This window comes from Drosophila miranda, assembly GCF_003369915.1.
Source record: "Drosophila miranda strain MSH22 chromosome Y unlocalized genomic scaffold, D.miranda_PacBio2.1 Contig_Y2_pilon, whole genome shotgun sequence".
Taxonomy (NCBI): Eukaryota; Metazoa; Arthropoda; class Insecta; order Diptera; family Drosophilidae; genus Drosophila; species Drosophila miranda.
This window is the reverse complement of record NW_022881614.1, coordinates 15,027,743-15,049,963: the sequence shown is the minus strand read 5'-3', so window position 1 is coordinate 15,049,963 and position 22,221 is coordinate 15,027,743. Positions and strand designations below refer to the sequence as shown.

General features: G+C 47.8%; 1 pseudogene; it reads left to right on the top strand.

Moving 5' to 3' along the window:
• LOC117193099 overlaps positions 1–22,221 on the top strand; it is a 134,717-nt pseudogene that overhangs the window by 36,627 nt on the left and 75,869 nt on the right.

Genomic DNA, 22,221 nt, shown 5'->3' with positions numbered 1-22,221 from the left:
GAGCAGAAAATGCCTTATCTGGGGCTAATTAACCGAGAAGCAAGACGACTCGATTGCCTCACATGCACACGAGAGTTGTGAGAGTCAAGAGGTCCGGGCGGGGAAGGGGGGTTCCTATCATTGAGGATTCACCTGTGACTGAGGCACGAAAGATCGGGTCACAAGTTCTCAGGCATTGTTTGGCCTGATCACGGCTCTAATCTGTAGAGCAATCTTTTCAGGGGGGCTTTCGGCTGCAGCTGCTCGATGCCCTCGATCGGCCCGTTCTCGACCTGACGCCGCACGTCAACAACTCGGAGTTTGTGCGCACGGACTTCACGTAAGTGGAGGATCAATTCTGCGCCCCTGCGGCTGTCTGACAGGGATTCCTTCTTCTTGCAGCGCCCAATCGTATTCCGTGAACATACCCAAGGAGTTCGAGTGCTTCAACTGCACTCTGCGGCTGCTGCGACAGGCCGACGAGTGGTCCAACAGCTACCGGTTCTGGTCGTGTGCCAACGTCGACATCAAGCAGCGGAAGGACTTCAAGGAGACGTGCTCCGGGCACGGCAAGTACTTCCCCTCGCGCTGCAAGTGCGAGAAAAACTTTTACGGAGCCCAATGCCAGTATCGGGATAAGTGCGCCGCCGACTCCGACTGCGGCGTACAGGGAAAGTGCATCGACCTCGGCGGCACCTCGCTGCCCCGCCGTCAGTGCTACTGAAACTTCGGCTGGTTCGGGCTGGGGTGCAACAAGCGATCGCCCTACAAGAACACCGACCTCGACCTCTCCTCCTACACCAAGAAGGAGCTCTCGGCCGACTACCATGTCTACTGGCGCCTCCTGGAGGAACAGAAGGAGATCGAGGTGGTTCTTAAGGTGAACGGCAGCTCCTGGGTGGGTCTCGGATGGCGCCCGCGTGGCCTTACCCCGGAGTGCAAGAACTTCCCGCTTATACGGGACGTCGGGGACTTGACCACGACTCTGGAACCGAAGAGCGAACCGGAACCTAAGAGCGAACCAGAGCCCAAGAGCGAGCCGGAACCTAAGAGCGAGCCGGAACCTAAGAGCGAACCAGAGCCCAAGAGCGAGCCAGAGCCTAAGAGTGAGCCTGAACCGAAAAGCGAGCCTGAGCCAAGGAGCGAGCCTGAGCCGAAGAGCGAGCCTGAGCCGAAGAGCGAGCCTGAGCCGAAGAGCGAACCAGAACCGAAGAGCGAACCTGAGCCGAAGAGTGAACCAGAGCCGAAGAGTGAACCAGAGCCGAAGAGTGAACCTGAGCCTAAAAGTGAACCAGAACCTAAAAGCGAACCTGAACCTAAGAGTGAGCCAGAGCCGAAGAGTGAACCAGAGCCGAAGAGCGTCCCTGAGCCGAAGATTGAACCGGAGCCGAAGAGTGAACCGGAGCCTACTAGCGAACCGGAACCCAAGAGCGCAGCGGAACCCACTAGTGAACCAGAGCCTACAAGCGAACCGGAAGCGGAACCGAAGAGTGAGCCTGCGGCCCAGAGTTCAAAGACCAAACGAGTTGCCGGAGACTATGACCAGGTGGACGGAGTCACTTCTGTCGCCACAAGCGTCTCCTACCGCGTCAGCAGCAATGCAAAGCGCAGCCGCCGTGAGGCGACAGGTAAGCATTGATACAGATAGAGCCCAAGAGATCAGTCTAGAGATACCATCGTTATTTGTAGAATCGCCCAAGTACCGCTTGAACCCGTACACGCCGATTCACGACTTCAATCCCATGGACTGCACGGACATTGTGATTGGAGCGGCACGTGGCATGGCCAGTCGGGTGGGAGACTACTACACGCGGGACCGATCGACGCCGCGCAGCAATAAGTTCTACGGCGGAAAGTCGAACCTGGCCCTGGGCACGGGCTTCGAAGGGAACGGCGTGACCACGATTATATTCCGAAAGAAACTGGTGGCCACGGAGCCCACGGACCACACCCTGGACGATGCGCTGACCCACGTGATCTGGGCCAAGGGCCAGGAGCCGGGAAGCTATGTGCACGTACCAGCCTCTGGGCTGGAGACCCAGTCCTCCAGCGTGAAGGACTTCTACCAGCCGGACGAGCTGAAGTACCACGGCCACAAGATGCAGCGCGGATTCACGCAGATCAACTTCTTTGGTGAGCAATCCTCTGAAGCCTGAACCCACCCTTTGAAGCCGTCTCATGCCCCCTTTCCTTGCAGAGAAAGAGAAAGCAGACGCTAGTGCGGACAGGAATGACCTGACAAATGTGCTGGACAACGATTGCTACGGCCACTGGAAGTATCCGTCCAACTGCTCGCACCAGGAGCACACCTGCGAGTACTACGCCGCCTGGTCGACTGTCGGGCGCGGCGACGAGATGCGCTGGCACATTGAGACGTCGAACACGGAGACCTGGACGGGCATCGGCTTCAGCGAGGACCAGCGCATGTCGCAGACCGACGCCATCATCGGCTGGGTGGACAAGCGCAACGGTCGACCCTTCCTCATGGACACGTGGGTGCTGGGCTACGCCCCGCCCAAGCTGGACGATCGCCAGGACATCTACAACGCCTCGGGGCGTATCGACAAGGGCGTCACGATCCTGGAATTCAACCGGAAGCGCGTCAGCAATGACGGGCAGGATCTGTCCTTCACAGACGACCACTGCCTCTATCTGTTCTTCCCCGTCCTGGGGGGCGCCTTCAACGTGGTAAAAAAGAAGATCCGAAAGCACGAGCAGGTGCCGCCGGTCTTCTCGCGCCGCGTGTGCATCAAGTCCTGTGGCAAAGGTGAGTGGCCCTCGCGGAATCCACTTCAAGGACATTTTTTCCAATTATGGAAAATATAATGTTTATATATCCATTGTACCGTGTCGTTCCAAGCTGGTTTACGTTATACCCGAGGAGTGGCGCATGTACCAACAGCGACAGCATCAGCGCTACTACCAGCCCTCTAGCGATCTATAAGACTCGATACCGCCAAGCAAGAACCACACATTCAGATCAGAAATCCATACATGTCACTGTCACACCCACTGCCCGATCATCCTTCGAACCCAGACATCAGCTACAAAGCTCAGCTGCCTTAAGTGCGTTTAAGGATCACAGAATCCCATCCTACAGTTAGAGTCCACGCGGAAGCCTCTCTCGATCGTGTACCATTTGCAACTGTTTGCGTTTATCAAAATCTTACGAGTATCTAGAACTGAATTGGTAATTGGCATTGCATTTTCTCCTACGAGTATCTGTTTCTATTTCTGTTGTTGTTGCATTAACACGTCACCCGCTAACACAATCCAATCCCCAACTGCCTTCTGTAGACATCTATCTGTCTCTTTAACCTACACACACACATCGCTAATCGTCTTATATCTGTGCGTGATCTTGACCAGTCGGTTCTCTTGACCAGTCGGCATTTGATATATGCTGCATACTCCAAAGTTCTCCAAAACTTCGATTGGAACCTTTTGTAGAACTCTTTGCGGTCCATCACCCTAATCCTTCCGACTGCTATTAACACGACTGTTCCGTTTTTACACGAATGAGATTGCGGGGTAAACGTAAACGCTGGCGGCACAAGGCACATCTCCTAAGACCAGAATAGAGTTCGTTCAACCGGGGACATATTGCTTGCCATACCAAATGCTGACTGGTTGGGCGCCGAGAGTTCGAAACGGGCCATAATCATGCTGATACCAATTTGTGATTGCAGGAGAAACTCATCCAGAACTCGCCCTGAAAGGAGTTCGCCTCGAACACCAACTACGCCATCGACCCCTACGGCGAGACGGAGGAGAAGCCCATGACCAGCGCCAGCACAGCGGGCAAGGAGAAGGCGCGCCACCGCAACCAGTCCACCAGCAGCAGCCAGCAGACCACGCTGCCCTATCCCACTCGCCCACCAGCAAGTCCTAAATGTAGTACGAGAGCACCAATGGCCAGGGCAAGGGTAGCCATGGAAATGTCAATGGCAATGGGAACGGGAACGGCAGTCGATCCTCCAATGGTCGCCAGATGGCCACGCAAGAGAGCAGCACTGGAGGCGCACCTGCGGCCTATTCTCGCAGCTCCTACGCCGAGCGGGCCTTCTCCCTGCCCCGACAGGCGCACCACTACCAACAGAACGCGACCAATATGCAGCCGTCGGGCTATTACACCCACGATCGTCGCGCCGCCCGCCAGGGCAGCCGGGACAGAGAGCGGGAAGAGGAGCGACGTCACCGCCAGGAGCGGGACCGGGACTCGGGCTACGATCTTTCGCGCGATGATCCCCGCCAGAAGGGTGGCTCCGACACACCCGACTTCTACTTCATGCCCTCCCAACGCAAGTACTCCGGGGAAGTGGTTCGCGTCTATGTGGACTACAACAAGGATCCGAAGCACTACTCCTGCCGTGGAGGTGCCCCACTCGTAACGATTTATTTTAACTCTCGTTTTAGGTTCTTTACTTCTGTCTGTCCCCTCCCCTCAATGGTCTGGTCTGGTCTGTCTCTGTTCCGTACGGACGCCATGCCCATGCCCTTCTTTAACCACTCTCCCTCTAGTGCTCCATTTCGTTTCGATTTTGCCATAAAGCAGTTCCACTGCAAGCGCTTGGGGGGACGGGACCGGCCGATACAGATTGCGATACGCTCCCCAGGATGGCGTTTCCGGGTGCGCAAGCTTTACAATTAACGCACAACGCATGATCCACAATTTAGTGAATTGTAAATATTTTGGATAGATATTAATGGTCTAAACAAACACCACACCACAACGCACAAATTATTCAAGTAAATCCAGCATTGTAATTAGGTACTCTGACGTGCATTCAGAATGTTTCCGCATTGTCTTCTCTTAAATGTGCAAAGAAAAATAGTCACTGTATTTAATCAAATTAAATATATGCATTAAGTACATTTAAATAAAGTTAAGTACAAAAAATACGCCAAGATCTGTTGTTGAAAACATGAATGAACCTTCGATGGCTAGGACCCTACCGATCACAAGCAGATTTGGGGGGCAAAAATATCCTTCAAGGATTCCAGTCAAGAATCAAGCATATTTTTACACGCATAGATCGGCCCACAAGGGACACCGAATGTTCGGAATCCACTCCACGCACCATCATCTCTTTGAAGCACATTTTTATGCAAGCCATTTTGCCGCTTCCACGGTACCCATTGCCTGGCGTGGACCACATTTCAGTTGGGCAACGTGACTTATGAAACGCACTGGGCGTACTGAAAAACCTTTCTCTTTTTTACTCTTAAATTTTCTTTTTATACCCGATACTCAAAATGAGTATTGGGGTATATTAGATTTGTGGTAAAAGTGGATGTGTGTAACGTCCAGAAGGAATCGTTTCCGACCCCATAAAGTATATATATTCTTGATCAGCATCAATAGCCGAGTCGATTGAGCCCTGTCTGTCTGTCCGTCCGTCCGTCTGTCCGTCTGTCCGTCCCCTTCAGCGCCTAGTGCTCAAAGACTATAAGAGCTAGAGCAACGATGTTTTGGATCCAGACTTCTGTGATATGTCACTGCTACAAAAATATTTCAAAACTTCGCCCCGCCCACTTCCGCCCCCACAAAGGACGAAAATCTGTGGCATCCACAATTTTAAAGATATGAGAAAACCAAAAACGTAGAATTGTAGAGAATGACCATATCTTTAAGACTGCGGAATCTGAATTGGATCGTATTATTATTATAGCCAGCATCAAGAAAACAATTTCATTTTTTCTCGCCCTGTCTCTCTCTAACTCACACGTAGCATAGGCGGCTTTGCTTAGAGTAAAACATAAGCGCCTAGATCTCAGAGACTACAAAAGCTAGAGCAACCAAATTTGGACCGAGACGAGTTTGTTTCAAAATTTCGCCACACCCCCTTCCGCCCACACAAAGGACGAAAATCTGTTGCATCCACAATATTGCACATTAGAGTGGCTACGCAGCGCCCGACGTCACGCTCAGCCTGATTTTCTGTCTCTCTCGCACGCACTCTTTGTCGTGTCGTTTAATATTAGCGGCGTCTGCCGGAGGAGAGCCATACTGACTTAGTATCGGGTATAACCGTAGAGTTGCGGTGTCCGCAGCAACTCACAACGTTCCCCCTCGTTTGTATTTTCGTTTTGCTTTTTTTATACAATTTTTAAATATCTACAACATAAAAGGTACTGCCTATTGCATTGGAACAAATCGGAATTCTATTAATCGTTTCATCTTCTCCTTTGAGGATGATCTGAACCTCCGAATAGCTTTCGTTTAGCCAAGGTACGCAGTATAGAAAATTAAACACTAACGCTGTAGCTGTCGCTATCGCCAAGGAAACGAACGAGTTGAAGGCGAAATTAAAGTAATGATTCGTAGTTATAGATCTGAGGAAGAATTGCAGCGTGCTCCTGCGATCAGTTGGAGGCATGCTGGCTGTCGTCCTCAATCTTGTTGCCCAGTATCCAGTCCATGAGACCCATCGTGGGCGAACGTGGCGCGGCTTGGGCTATAAGTGAACGAAGAAGTTGCTTAGTCGGTGAGCAAGGGCCGACAGAGTAGATACTCACATAAATCCCCGCCATGGGGACTGGCTACTGCTTTTGGTGTTGGAGATCCAAATGGAGTTACAGTCGTCACTGCCGCCGATCCAGATCCCTGCTTGGCCATGTCCCTCTGCAGCTGAACCATCTTCTGCACGCGTTGCTGGCGCTCGTCCACAATGACCTTGTCCTTCGAGTGCTTCACCGTTTGCAGCTCAGCCAATCTGTTCGTAAAAGGTAAAAGGTTTTAGTCAAGGAGCACGATAAGGGTAAACTGGGGGAGACATACTTTTGCTTCAAATCACTGCCTCTGGAGTTGGGGACGGCCGCCAGATCGATGCTGCTGGCGTTGCTCGACGCGGTCGATGAGGAGGCAGTGGCACTGCTCGCGGCACTGGCTGCCAGTGCAGCTGCAAAGAAAAAACGAGACAGAGTCCTCTAGCGTGAAATACTTCTACCAGCCAGACGAGCTGAAGTACCACGGCCACAAGATGCAGCGCGGATTCACGCATTCAACTTCTTTGGTGAGCAATCCCCTGAAGCCTGAACCCACCCTTTGAAGCCGTCTCATGCCCCCTTTCCTTGCAGAGATAGAGAAAGCAGACGCTAGTGCGGACAGGAATGACCTGACCACGAATGTGCTGGACAACGATTGCTACGGCCACTGGAAGTATCCGTCCAACTGCTCGCCCCAGGAGCACACCTGCGAGTACTACGCCGCCTGGTCGACTGTCGGGCGCGGCGACGAGATGCGCTGGCACATTGAGACGTCGAACACGGAGACCTAGACGGGCATCGGCTTCAGCGAGGACCAGCGCATGTCGCAGACCGACGCCATCATCGGCTGGGTGGACAAGCGCAACGGTCGACCCTTCCTCATGGACACGTGGGTGCTGGGCTACGCCCCGCCCAAGCTAGACGATCGCCAGGACATCTACAACGCCTCGGGGCGTATCGACAAGGGCGTCACGATCCTGGAGTTCAACCGGAAGCGCGTCAGCAATGACGAGCAGGATCTGTCCTTCACAGACGACCACTGCCTCTATCTGTTCTTCCCCGTCCTGGGGGGCGCCTTCAACGTGGTAAACAAGAAGATCCGAAAGCACGAGCAGGTGCCGCCGGTCTTCTCGCGCCGCGTGTGCATCAAGTCCTGTGGCAAAGGTGAGTGACCCTCGCGGAATCCCCTTCAAGGACATTTTTTCCAATTACTGGCTCTTTGCAGAACTGGAGGCTGTGTTTGTTGGCACTAGTACGCCGGCACCCAGCCGCCTGGTCTACGCCATCGGCGTGAAGCTGATGAACCTGGGCGAGTCCTACGAAGCACCCAAGGCGGGGACCGTGGAGTTCAACAACCTGGCTGCCACCATCTCGGACTCCTTTAACGGAATCTTGAGTCCCCTTCCCGGATACTACAAGACGGAGATTCTGGGCTTTGAAAAGTAAGTTCACCAGCTACCCCCAGCCCATCCTGTGAGGCCGGTTCTCTGATTGTCCAAACCGTTTTTCAGGGAGGGCAGCACGATGGTCGCCAAGGTGCAGGCTATGTTCGACAAGGCAGATGTGGAGAAGATGCATGAGCTGGACAACAACACGGTGGAGAAGAGCGGCGAAGGAGCCGCCCAGAAGAACGCCGATGTGATCCGCGCGGCGCTACAGGATCAGATAGCCACCGGCCGCGTGGGCTCTCTGACTATGGATCCCCAGTATCTCGACTTTGAGCTCTGGAATGTAAGCTCCAGTCGAAACTCATCCCTCATCAGCTAGTCCTCGTTTAACACATTGCACTCCTCCCGTAGACATAAGCACCACCGAAACAAACGCCAAGGAGACACTGCTCTCCTTCTTCGACCTTTCCGAGTTGCGTTTGTACATAGTCCTCGGCCTGATTGCGGCCCTGGTGCTCTTCGCTTTGATCCAGGCCTTCTGCACCATTTGGAAGACGTCGCGCAAGAGCAAGTACAGCAAGGTAAGGTGGTGACAGGAAATAACCCCAAGCTGGTTTACGTTATACCCGAGAAGTGGCGCATGTACCAACAGCGACAGCATCAGCGCTACTACCAGCCCTCTAGCAATCTATAAGACTCGATACCACCAAGCAAGAACCACACATTCAGATCAGAAATCCATACATGTCACTGTCACACCCACTGCCCGATCATCCTTCGAACCCAGACATCAGCTACAAAGCTCAGCTGCCTTAAGTGCGTTTAAGGATCACAGAATCCCATCCTACAGTTAGAGTCCACGCGGAAGCCTCTCTCGATCGTGTACCATTTGCCAGCTGTTTGCGTTTATCAAAATCTTACGAATATCTAGAACTGAATTGGTAATTGACATTGCATTTTCTCCTACGAGTATCTGTTTCTATTTCTGTTGTTGTTGCATTAACACGTCACCCGTTAACACAATCCAATCCCCAACTGCCTTCTTCTCTGTACATCGCCTGTAGACATCTATCTGTCTCTTTAACCTACAATATTTATGTGTTTCCAGGGTTTCTAAGTATTTTCTAATTTTCCACACACACATCGCTAATCGTCTAATATCTGTGCGTGATCTTGACCAGTCGGTTCTCTTGACCAGTCGGCATTTGATATATGCTGCATACTCCAAAGTTCTCCAAAACTTCGATTGGAACCTTTTGTAGAACTCTTTGCGGTCCATCACCCTAATCCTTCCGACTGCTATTAACACGACTGTTCCTTTGTTACACGAACGAGATTGCGGGGTAAACGTAAACGCTGGCGGCACAAGGCTCATCTCCTAAGACCAGAATAGAGTTCGTTCAACCGGGGACATATTGCTTGCCATACCATATGCTGACTGGTTGGGCGCCGAGAGTTCGAAACGGGCCATAATCATGCTGATACCAATTTGTGATTGCAGGAGAAACTCATCCAGAACTCGCCCTGGAAGGAGTTCGCCTCGAACACCAACTACGCCTTCGACACCTACGGCGAGACGGAGGAGAAGCACATGACCAGCGCCAGCACAGCGGGCAAGGAGAAGGCGCGCCACCGCAACCAGTCCACCAGCAGCAGCCAGCAGACCACGCTGCCCTATCCCACTCGCCCACCAGCAAGTCCTAGATGTAGTACGAGAGCACCAATGGCCAGGGCAAGGGTAGCCATGGAAATGGCAATGGCAATGGGAACGTGAACGGCATCCGATCCTCCAATGGTCGCCAGATGGCCACGCAAGAGAGCAGCACTGAAGGCGCACCTGCGGCCTATTCTCGCAGCTCCTACGCCGAGCGGGCCTACTCCCTGCCCCGACAGGCGCACCACTACCAACAGAACGCGACCAATATGCAGCCGTCGGGCTATTACACCCACGATCGTCGCGCCGCCCGCCAGGTGAAGTGGTTTGAAAGAGTAACATATAAAAAACGAGGGGGAACGTTGTGAGTTGCTGCGGACACCGCAACTCTACGGTTATACCCGATACTAAGTCAGTATGGCTCTCTTCCGGCAGACGCCGCTAATATTAAACGACACGACAAAGAGTGCGTGCGAGAGAGACAGAAAATCAGTCTGAGCGTGATGTCGGGCGCTGCGTAGCCAGTGCAAATTGATTTGTTCCTTTTGGGTATAAAAATGATCCGATCTGATCCAGATTCAGCAATCTGATAGACATGGTCATTATCTATGATTCTGCGTTTTTAGTTTTCTCGAATGTGCAATATTGTGGATGCAACAGATTTTCGTCCTTTGTGTGGGCGGAAGGGGGTGGGGCGAAATTTTGAGATACAAGTTTTATAGTAAGATCTAACAGGAGTGCGGATAACAAATTTGGTTACTCTAGCCTTAATAGTCTCTGAGATTTTTGAATATCCCCAGATTTTCGTCCTTTGCGGGGGCGGAAGGGGGTGTGGCGAAATCTTGAAACAAACTCGTCTCGGTCCGTTATATTAGGAGTGTGGATACCAAATTTGGTTGCTTTAGCTTTTGTAGTCTCTGAGATCTAGGCGCTAATGTTTTACTCTAAGCAAAGCCGCCTATGCTACGTGTGTGTTAGAGAGAGACAGGGCGAGAAAAAATGAAATTGTGTTCTTGATGCTGGCTATAATAATAATACGATCCAATTCAGATTCCGCAGTCTTAAAGATATGGTCATTCTCTACAATTCTACGTTTTTGGTTTTCTCATATCTTTAAAATTGTGGATGCCACAGATTTTCGTCCTTTGTGGGGGCGGAAGTGGGCGGGGCGAAGTTTTGAAATATTTTTGTAGCAGTGACATATCACAGAAGTCTGGATCCAAAACATCGTTACTCTAGCTCTTATAATCTTTGAGCACTAGGCGCTGAAGGGGACGGACAGACGGACAGACAGACGGACGGACAGACAGACAGGGCTCAATCGACTCGGCTATTGATGCTGATCAAGAATATATATACTTTATGGGGTCGGAAACGATTCCTTCTGGACGTTACATACATCCACTTTTACCACAAATCTAATATACCCCAATACTCATTTTGAGTATTGGGTATAAAAAGAGGAATAACGAGGGGGAACGTTGTGAGTTGCTGCGGACACCGCAACTCTACAGTTATACCCGATACTTAGTCAGTATGGCTCTCCTCCGGCAGACGCCGCTAATATTAAACGACACGACAAAGAGTGCGTGCGAGAGAGACAGAAAATCAGTCTGAGCGTGACGTCGGGCGCTGCGTAGCCAGTGCAAATTGATTTGTTCCTTTTGGGTATAAAAATGATCCGATCTGATCCAGATTCAGCAGTCTAATAGATATGGTCATTGTCCATGATTCTGCGTTTTTAGTTTTCTCGAATCTGCAATATTGTGGATGCAACAGATTTTCGTCCTTTGTGGGGGCGGAAGGGGGAGGGGCGAAAGTCGGAGATATACGTTTTATAGTGAGATCTAACAGGAGTGCGGATACCAAATTTGGTTACTCTAGCCTTAATAGTCTCTGAGATTTGTGGATGCCCCAGATTTTCGTCCTTTGCGGGGGCGGAAGGGGGTGTGGCGAAATTTGGACACGGAACGGTCAAGGTCCGATATCACAGGAGTGTGGATACCAAATTTGGTTGCTCGGGCTCTTATAGGTTCTGAGATCCTTGAACTCATATTTTGCAATTGGCAAAACCGAACATGAAACCTGTTTGTTAGAGAGAGACAGAGCGAGAAAGAATGAAATTGTTTTCTTGATTCTGGCTATACTAATTATACGATCTGGTTGAGATCTTATATTCTTAAACATATAGTCATCCTCTACGATTCTGCGTTTTTGGTTTTATCGTATCTTTAAAAATGTGGATGCCACAGATTTTCGTCCTTTGTGGGGGCGGAAGTGGGCGGGGCGAAGTTTTGAAATATTTTTATAGCAGTGACATATCACAGAAGTCTGGATCCAAAAAATCGTTGCTCTAGCTCTTATAGTCTTTGAGCACTAGGCGCTGAAGGGGACGGACAGACGGACGGACGGACAGACGGACAGACGGACAGACGGACGGACGGACAGACGGACAGACGGACAGACAGACATGGCTCAATCGACTCGGCTATTGATGCTGATCAAGAATATATATACTTTATGGGGTCGGAAACGATTCCTTCTGGACGTTACACACATCCACTTTTACCACAAATCTAATATACCCCAATACTCATTTTGAGTATCGGGTATAACGAGAGGGAACGTTGTGAGTTGCTGCGGAGACCGCAACTCTACATTAATACCCGATACTTAGTCAGTATGGCTCTCCTCCGGCAGACGCCGCGAATATTAAACGACACGACAAAGACTGCGTGCGAGAGAGACAGAAAATCAGTCTGAGCGTGATGTCGGGCGCTGCGTAGCCACTGCAAATTGATGTGTTCCTTTTGGCTATAAAAATTATCTGATCTGATCCACATTCAGCAATCTAATAGATATGGTCGTTACCTATGATTCTACGTTTTTAGTTTTCTCGAATGTGCAATATTGTGGATGCAACAGATTTTCGTCCTTTGTGGTGGCGGAAGGGGTTGGGGCGAAATTTTGAGATATACGTTTTATAGTGTTACTCTAGCGTTAATAGTCTTTGAGATTTGTGAATATCCCCAGATTTTCATCCTTTGCGGTGGCGGAAGGGGGTGTGGCGAAATCTTGAAACAAACTCGTCTCGGTCCGATATATTAGGAGTGTGGATACCAAATTTGGTTGCTCTAGCTTTTGTAGTCTCTGAGATCTAGGCGCTAATGTTTTACTCTAAGCAAAGCCGCCTATGCTACGTGTGTGTTAGAGAGAGACAGGGCGAGAAAAAATGAAATTGTGTTCTTGATGCTGGCTATAATAATAATACGATCCAATTCAGATTCCGCAGTCTTAAAGATATGGTCATTCTCTACAATTCTACGTTTTTGGTTTTCTCATATCTTTAAAATTGTGGATGCCACAGATTTTCATCCTTTGTGGGGGCGGAAGTGGGCGGGGCGAAGTTTTGAAATATTTTTGTAGCAGTGACATATCACAGAAGTCTGGATCCAAAACATCGTTGCTCTAGCTCTTATAGTCTTTGAGCACTAGGCGCTAATAGGGACGGACCGGGAAAAAAACGAGGGGGAACGTTGTGAGTTGCTGCGGACACCGCAACTCTACAGTTATACCCGATACTTAGTCAGTATGGCTCTCCTCCGGCAGACGCCGCTAATATTAAACGACACGACAAAGAGTGCGTGCGAGAGAGACAGAAAATCAGTCTGAGCGTGACGTCGGGCGCGTAGCCAGTGCAAATTGATTTGTTCCTTTTGGGTATAAAAATGATCCGATCTGATCCAGATTCAGCAGTCTAATAGATATGGTCATTGTCCATGATTCTGCGCTTTTAGTTTTCTCGAATCTGCAATATTGTGGATGCAACAGATTTTCGTCCTTTGTGGGGGCGGAAGGGGGTGGGGCGAAATTCTGAGATATACGTTTTATAGTGAGATCTAACAGGAGTGCGGATACCAAATTTGGTTACTCTAGCCTTAATAGTCTCTGAGATTTGTGGATGCCCCAGATTTTCGTCCTTTGCGGGGGCGGAAGGGGGGGGGGGGAAATTTGGACACGGAACGGTCAAGGTCCGATATCACAGGAGTGTGGATACCAAATTTGGTTGCTCGGGCTCTTATAGGTTCTGAGATCCTTGAACTCATACTTTGCAATTGGCAAAACCGAACATGAAACCTGTTTGTTAGAGAGAGACAGAGCGAGAAAGAATGAAATTGTTTTCTTGATTCTGGCTATACTAATTATACGATCTGGTTGAGATCATATATTCTAAAACATATAGTCATTCTCTACGATTCTGCGTTTTTGGTTTTATCGTATCTTTAAAAATGTGGATGCCACAGATTTTCGTCCTTTGTGGGGGCGGAAGTGGGCGGGGCGAAGTTTTGAAATATTTTTGTAGCAGTGACATATCACAGAAGTCTGGGTCCAAAAAATCGTTGCTCTAGCTCTTATAGTCTTTGAGCACTAGGCGCTGAAGGGGACGGACAGACGGACGGACGGACAGACGGACAGACGGACAGACGGACAGACAGACATGGCTCAATCGACTCGGCTATTGATGCTGATCAAGAATATATATATATGTCGGGCGCTGCGTAGCCACTGCAAATTGATGTGTTCCTTTTGGCTATAAAAATTATCTGATCTGATCCACATTCAGCAATCTGATAGATATGGTCGTTACCTATGATTCTACGTTTTTAGTTTTCTCGAATGTGCAATATTGTGGATGCAACAGATTTTCGTCCTTTGTGGTGGCGGAAGGGGTTGGGGCGAAATTTTGAGATATACGTTTTATAGTGTTACTCTAGCGTTAATAGTCTTTGAGATTTGTGAATATCCCCAGATTTTCATCCTTTGCGGTGGCGGAAGGGGGTGTGGCGAAATCTTGAAACAAACTCGTCTCGGTCCGATATATTAGGAGTGTGGATACCAAATTTGGTTGCTCTAGCTTTTGTAGTCTCTGAGATCTAGGCGCTAATGTTTTACTCTAAGCAAAGCCGCCTATGCTACGTGTGTGTTAGAGAGAGACAGGGCGAGAAAAAATGAAATTGTTTTCTTGATGCTGGCTATAATAATAATACGATCCAATTCAGATTCCGCAGTCTTAAAGATATGGTCATTCTCTACAATTCTACGTTTTTGGTTTTCTCATATCTTTAAAATTGTGGATGCCACAGATTTTCATCCTTTGTGGGGGCGGAAGTGGGCGGGGCGAAGTTTTGAAATATTTTTGTAGCAGTGATATATCACAGAAGTCTGGATACAAAACATCGTTGCTCTAGCTCTTATAGTCTTTGAGCACTAGGCGCTGAAGGGGACGGACAGACGGACAGACAGACATGGCTCAATCGACTCGGCTATTGATGCTGATCAAGAATATATATACTTTATGGGGTCGGAAACGATTCCTTCTGGACGTTACACACATCCACTTTTACCACAAATCTAATATACCCCAATACTCATTTTGAGTATCGGGTATAAAAAACTCACGCTCTCCTCTGCCGTTTAACCGTTGTTCACTTTCGCCCTGTCACACATTCCACTTGCTATTTCTTCCGAACAGAACTTAAAAACACAACCAAAAGAAATTTACTAAGCTAATTACACTAATGACACTATAGCATAAAAATAGGAATCAGCGGTTACACTGATGGGTATAAAACGAGGGGGAACGTTGTGAGTTGCTGCGGACACCGCAACTCTACAGTTATACCCGATACTAAGTCAGTATGGCTCTCCTCCGGCAGACGCCGCTAATATAAAACGACACGCCAAAGAGTGCGTGCGAGAGAGACAGAAAATCAGTCTGAGCGTGACGTCGGGCGCTGCGTAGCCACTCTAATGTGCAATATTGTGGATGCAACAGATTTTCGTCCTTTGTGTGGGCGGAAGGGGGTGTGGCGAAATTTTGAAACAAACTCGTCTCGGTCCAAATTTGGTTGCTCTAGCTTTTGTAGTCTCTGTGATCTAGGCGCTAATGTTTTACTCTAAGCAAAGCCGCCTATGCTACGTGTGTGTTAGAGAGAGACAGGGCGAGAAAAAATGAAATTGTTTTCTTGATGCTGGCTATAATAATGATACGATCCAATTCAGATTCCGCAGTCTTAAAGATATGGTCATTCTCTTGTTTTCTTGATTCTGGCTATAATAATTATACGATCTGGTTCAGATTTTGCACTCTAGAAGATATAGTCATCTTCTACGATTCTACGTTTTTGGCTTTTTCATATCTTTAAAATTGTGGATGCCACAGATTTTCATCCTTTGTGGGGGCGGAAGTGGGCGGGGCGAAGTTTTGAAATATTTTTGTAGCAGTGACATATCACAGAAGTCTGGATCAAAAACATCGTTGCTCTAGCTCTTATAGTCTTTGAGCACTAGGCGCTGAAGGGGACGGACAGACGGACAGACGGACGGACGGACAGACAGACATGGCTCAATCGACTCGGCTATTGATGCTGATCAAGAATATATATACTTTATGGGGTCGGAAACGATTCCTTCTGGACGTTACACACATCCACTTTTACCACAAATCTAATATACACCAATACTCGTTTTGAGTTTCAAGTATAACGAGGGGGAACGTTGTGAGTTGCTGCGGACACCGCAACTCTACGGTTATACCCGATACTAAGTCAGTATGGCTCTCCTCCGGCAGACGCCGCTAATATTGAACGACACGACAAAGAGTGCGTGCGAGAGAGACAGAAAATCAGTCTGAGCGTGATGTCGGGCGCTGCGTAGCCAGTGCAAATTGTTCCTTGGCTTTAAAAATGATCTGATCTGATCCAGATTCAGCAATCTGATAGATATGGTCATTATCTATGATTCTGCGTTTTTAGTTTTCTCGAATGTGCAATATTGTGGATGCAACAGATTTTCGTCCTTTGTCTGGGCGGAAGGGGGTTTGGCGAAATTTTGAGATACACGTTTTATAGTAAGATCTAACAGGAGTGCGGATACCAAATTTGGTTACTCTAGCGTTAATTGTCTCTGAGATTTTTGAACATCCCCAGATTTTCGTTCTTTGCGGGGGCGGAAGGGGGTGTGGCGAAATTTTGAAACAAACTCGTCTCGGTCCGATATATTAGGAGTGTGGATACCAAATTTGGTTGCTCTAGCTTTTGTAGTCTCTGAGATCTAGGCGCTAATGTTTTACTCTAAGCAAAGCCGCCTATGCTACGCCTATAATAATAATACGATCCAATTCAGATTCCGCAGTCTTAAAGATATGGTCATCTCTACAATTCTATGTTTTTGGTTTTCTCATATCTTTAAAATTGTGGATGCCACAGATTTTCGTCCTTTGTGGGGGCGGAAGTGGGCGGGGCGAAGTTTTGAAATATTTTTGTAGCAGTGACATATCACAGAAGTCTGGATACAAAACATCGTTGCTCTAGCTCTTATAGTCTTTGAGCACTAGGCGCTGAAGGGGACGGACAGACGGACAGACAGACATGGCTCAATCGACTCGGCTATTGATGCTGATCAAGAATATATATACTTTATGGGGTCGGAAACGATTCCTTCTGGACGTTACACACATCCACTTTTACCACAAATCTAATATACCCCAATACTCATTTTGAGTATCAGGTATAACGAGGGGGAACGTTGTGAGTTGCTGCGGACACCGCAACTCTACGGATATACCCGATACTAAGTCAGTATGGCTCTCCTCCGGCAGACGCCGCTAATATTAAATGACACGACAAAGAGTGCGTGCGAGAGAGACAGAAAATCAGTCTGAGCGTGACGTCGGGCGCTGCGTAGCCACTGCAAATTGATTTGTTCCTATTGGCTATAAAAATGATCTGATCTGATCCAGATTCAGCAATCTGATAGATATGGTCATTATCTATGAATCTGCGTTTTTAGTTTTCTCGAATGTGCAATATTGTGGATGCAACAGATTTTCGTCCTTTGTGGTGGCGGAAGGGGGTAAGGCAAAATTTTGAGATATACGTTTTATAGTGAGAACTAACAGGAGTGCGGATACCAAATTTGGTTACTCTAGCCTTAATAGTCTCTGAGATTTGTGAATATCCCCAGATTTTATTCCTTTGCGGGGGCGGAAGGGGGTGTGGCGAAATTTTGAAACAAACTCGTCTCGGTCCGATATATTGGGAGTGTGGATACCAAATTTGGTTGCTCTAGCTTTTATAGTCTCTGAGATCTAGGCGCTAATGTTTTACTCTAAGCAAAGCCGGCTATGCTACGTGTGTGTTAGAGAGAGACAGGGCGAGAAAAAATGAAATTGTTTTCTTGATTCTGGCTATATTAATTATACGATCTGGTTCAGATTTTGCACCCTAGAAGATATAGTCATCTTCTACGATTCTACGTTTTTGGTTTTTTCATATCTTTAAAATTGTGGATGCCACAGATTTTCATCCTTTGTGGGGGCGGAAGTGGGCGGGGCGAAGTTTTGAAATATTTTTGTAGCAGTGACATATCACAGAAGTCTGGATCAAAAACATCGTTGCTCTAGCTCTTATAGTCTTTGAGCACTAGGCGCTGAAGGGGACGGACAGACGGTCAGACGGACGGACGGACAGACAGACATGGCTCAATCGACTCGGCTATTGATGCTGATCAAGAATATATATACTTTATGGGGTCGGAAACGATTCCTTCTGGACGTTACACACATCCACTTTTACCACAAATCTAATATACCCCAATACTCATTTTGAGTATCAGGTATAACGAGGGGGAACGTTGTGAGTTGCTGCGGACACCGCAACTCTACAGTTATACCCGATACTAAGTCAGTATGGCTCTCCTCCGGCAGACGCCGCTAATATTAAACGACACGACAGAGAGTGCGTGCGAGAGAGACAGAAAATCAGTCTGAGCGTGATGTCGGGCGCTGCGTAGCCAGTGCAAATTGTTCCTTGGCTATAAAAATGATCTGATCTGATCCAGATTCAGCAATCTGATAGATATGGTCATTATCTATGATTCTGCGTTTTTAGTTTTCTCGAATGTGCAATATTGTGGATGCAACAGATTTTCGTCCTTTGTGTGGGCGGAAGGGGGTGGGGCGAAATTTTGAGATACACGTTTTATAGTAAGATCTAACAGGAGTGCGGATACCAAATTTGGTTACTCTAGCCTTAATTGTCTCTGAGATTTTTGAATATCCCCAGATTTTCGTTCTTTGCGGGGGCGGAAGGGGTGTGGCGAAATTTTGAAACAAACTCGTCTCGGTCCGATATATTAGGAGTGTGGATACCAAATTTGGTTGCTCTAGCTTTTGTAGTCTCTGAGATCTAGGCGCTAACGTTTTACTCTAAGCAAAGCCGTCTATGCTACGTGTGTGTTAGAGAGAGACAGGGCGAGAAAAAATGAAATTGTTTTCTTGATGCTGGCTATAATAATGATAATTCAGATTCTGCAGTCTTAAAGATATGGTCATTCTCTACAATTCTACGTTTTTGGTTTTCTCATATCTTTAAAATTGTGGATGCCACAGATTTTCGTTCTTTGTGGGGGCGGAAGTGGGCGGGGCGAAGTTTTGAAATATTTTTGTAGCAGTGACATATCACAGAAGTCTGGATCAAAAACATCGTTGCTCTAGCTCTTATAGTCTTTGAGCACTAGGCGCTGAAGGGGACGGACAGACGGTCAGACGGACGGACGGACAGACAGACATGGCTCAATCGACTCGGCTATTGATGCTGATCAAGAATATATATACTTTATGGGGTCGGAAACGATTCCTTCTGGACGTTACACACATCCACTTTTACCACAAATCTAATATACCCCAATACTCATTTTGAGTATCAGGTATAACGAGGGGGAACGTTGTGAGTTGCTGCGGACACCGCAACTCTACGGATATACCCGATACTAAGTCAGTATGGCTCTCCTCCAGCAGACGCCGCTAATATTAAATGACACGACAAAGAGTGCGTGCGAGAGAGACAGAAAATCAGTCTGAGCGTGACGTCGGCCGCTGCGTAGCCACTGCAAATTTATTTGTTCCTATTGGCTATAAAAATGATCTGATCTGATCCAGATTCAGCAATCTGATAGATATGGTCATTATCTATGAATCTGCGTTTTTAGTTTTCTCGAATGTGCAATATTGTGGATGCAACAGATTTTCGTCCTTTGTGGTGGCGGAAGGGGGTAAGGCAAAATTTTGAGATATACGTTTTATAGTGCGAACTAACAGGAGTGCGGATACCAAATTTGGTTACTCTAGCCTTAATAGTCTTTGAGATTTGTGAATATCCCCAGATTTTATTCCTTTGCGGGGGCGGAAGGGGGTGTGGCGAAATTTTGAAACAAACTCGTCTCGGTCCGATATATTAGGAGTGTGGATACCAAATTTGGTTGCTCTAGCTTTTATAGTCTCTGAGATCTAGGCGCTAATGTTTTACTCTAAGCAAAGCCGGCTATGCTACGTGTGTGTTAGAGAGAGACAGGGCGAGAAAAAATGAAATTGTTTTCTTGATTCTGGCTATATTAATTATCCGATCTGGTTCAGATTTTGCACTCTAGAAGATATAGTCATCTTCTACGATTCTACGTTTTTGGTTTTTTCATATCTTTAAAATTGTGGATGCCACAGATTTTCATCCTTTGTGGGGGCGGAAGTGGGCGGGGCGAAGTTTTGAAATATTTTTGTAGCAGTGACATATCACAGAAGTCTGGATCAAAAACATCGTTGCTCTAGCTCTTATAGTCTTTGAGCACTAGGCGCTGAAGGGGACGGACAGACGGTCAGACGGACGGACGGACAGACAAACATGGCTCAATCGACTCGGCTATTGATGCTGATCAAGAATATATATACTTTATGGGGTCGGAAACGATTCCTTCTGGACGTTACACACATCCACTTTTACCACAAATCTAATATACCCCAATACTCATTTTGAGTATCAGGTATAACGAGGGGGAACGTTGTGAGTTGCTGCGGACACCGCAACTCTACGGTTATACCCGATACTAAGTCAGTATGGCTCTCCTCCGGCAGACGCCGCTAATATTGAACGACACGACAAAGAGTGCGTGCGAGAGAGACAGAAAATCAGTCTGAGCGTGATGTCGGGCGCTGCGTAGCCAGTGCAAATTGTTCCTTGGCTATAAAAATGATCTGATCTGATCCAGATTCAGCAATCTGATAGATATGGTCATTATCTATGATTCTGCGTTTTTAGTTTTCTCGAATGTGCAATATTGTGGATGCAACAGATTTTCGTCCTTTGTGTGGGCGGAAGGGGGTGGGGCGAAATTTTGAGATACACGTTTTATAGTAAGATCTAACAGGAGTGCGGATACCAAATTTGGTTACTCTAGCCTTAATTGTCTCTGAGACTTTTGAATATCCCCAGATTTTCGTTCTTTGCGGGGGCGGAAGGGGGTGTGGCGAAATTTTGAAACAAACTCGTCTCGGTCCGATATATTAGGAGTGTGGATACCAAATTTGGTTGCTCTAGCTTTTGTAGTCTCTGAGATCTAGGCGCTAACGTTTTACTCTAAGCAAAGCCGTCTATGCGACGTGTGTGTTAGAGAGAGACAGGGCGAGAAAAAATGAAATTGTTTTCTTGATGCTGGCTATAATAATGATAATTCAGATTCTGCAGTCTTAAAGATATGGTCATTCTCTACAATTCTACGTTTTTGGTTTTCTCATATCTTTAAAATTGTGGATGCCACAGATTTTCGTTCTTTGTGGGGGCGGAAGTGGGCGGGGCGAAGTTTTGAAATATTTTTGTAGCAGTGACATATCACAGAAATCTGGATCCAAAACATCGTTGCTCTAGCTCTCATAGTCTTTGAGCACTAGGCGCTGAAGGGGACGGACAGACGGACAGACGGACGGACGGATAGACAGACAGGGCTCAATCGACTCGGCTATTGATGCTGATCAAGAATATATATACTTTATGGGGTCGGAAAACCCACAAATCTAATATACCCCAATACTCATTTTGAGTATCGGGTATAACGAGGGGGAACGTTGTGAGTTGCTGCGGACACCGCAACTCTACGGATATACCCGATACTAAGTCAGTATGGCTCTCCGCCGGCAGACGCCGCTAATATTAAATGACACGACAAAGAGTGCGTGCGAGAGAGACAGAAAATCAGTCTGAGCGTGACGTCGGGCGCTGCGTAGCCACTGCAAATTGATTTGTTCCTATTGGCTTGCTTCTTTGTATCGTTCAAACGCAGAGAGATTCAGGAATGCCTGACATCTAGATATGTAATGCTCGGAGGAATTGCAATGGTTACATATGGGGTTAGGATGGTCCTTACTGGAGGTGATAAGGGTGACAGGTTTGTCTTCTCCCACCTGTTGACTAGGACTTGTTGCCATGGCTGATCCCAAATTCTCCAGCATCCGACATCTCGCTTCCAAAAATGAGGCCATGTTTGACCACCGAGGCAATCCTGACATCGGCAAGTTCTCTTCCCATTTATCCTTTGTTTTGTGGTCCAGTTTCGTGCCTATGATGAAGATCAGCAACCCATCCGAGATCACCTGCGTGGTCGCCAAGGTCTGAAGTGCACGCAAGTGCGAATTGATTTTGTCGCTGAGCGCGCGCAATCCGATAGCTGAGCCCTTCTCCACCCCTTGCAGCCCGAAAATAGCCTTGACGTGTGCCTGAAAATGTAACAGTTTATTATCGAATCGCAACACTAGCAAATTCAACGCCTTGTCGTAATTCTCCTCAGAAAGTTCCAAGGAACGAATCGTATCCAGCGCAGCACCAT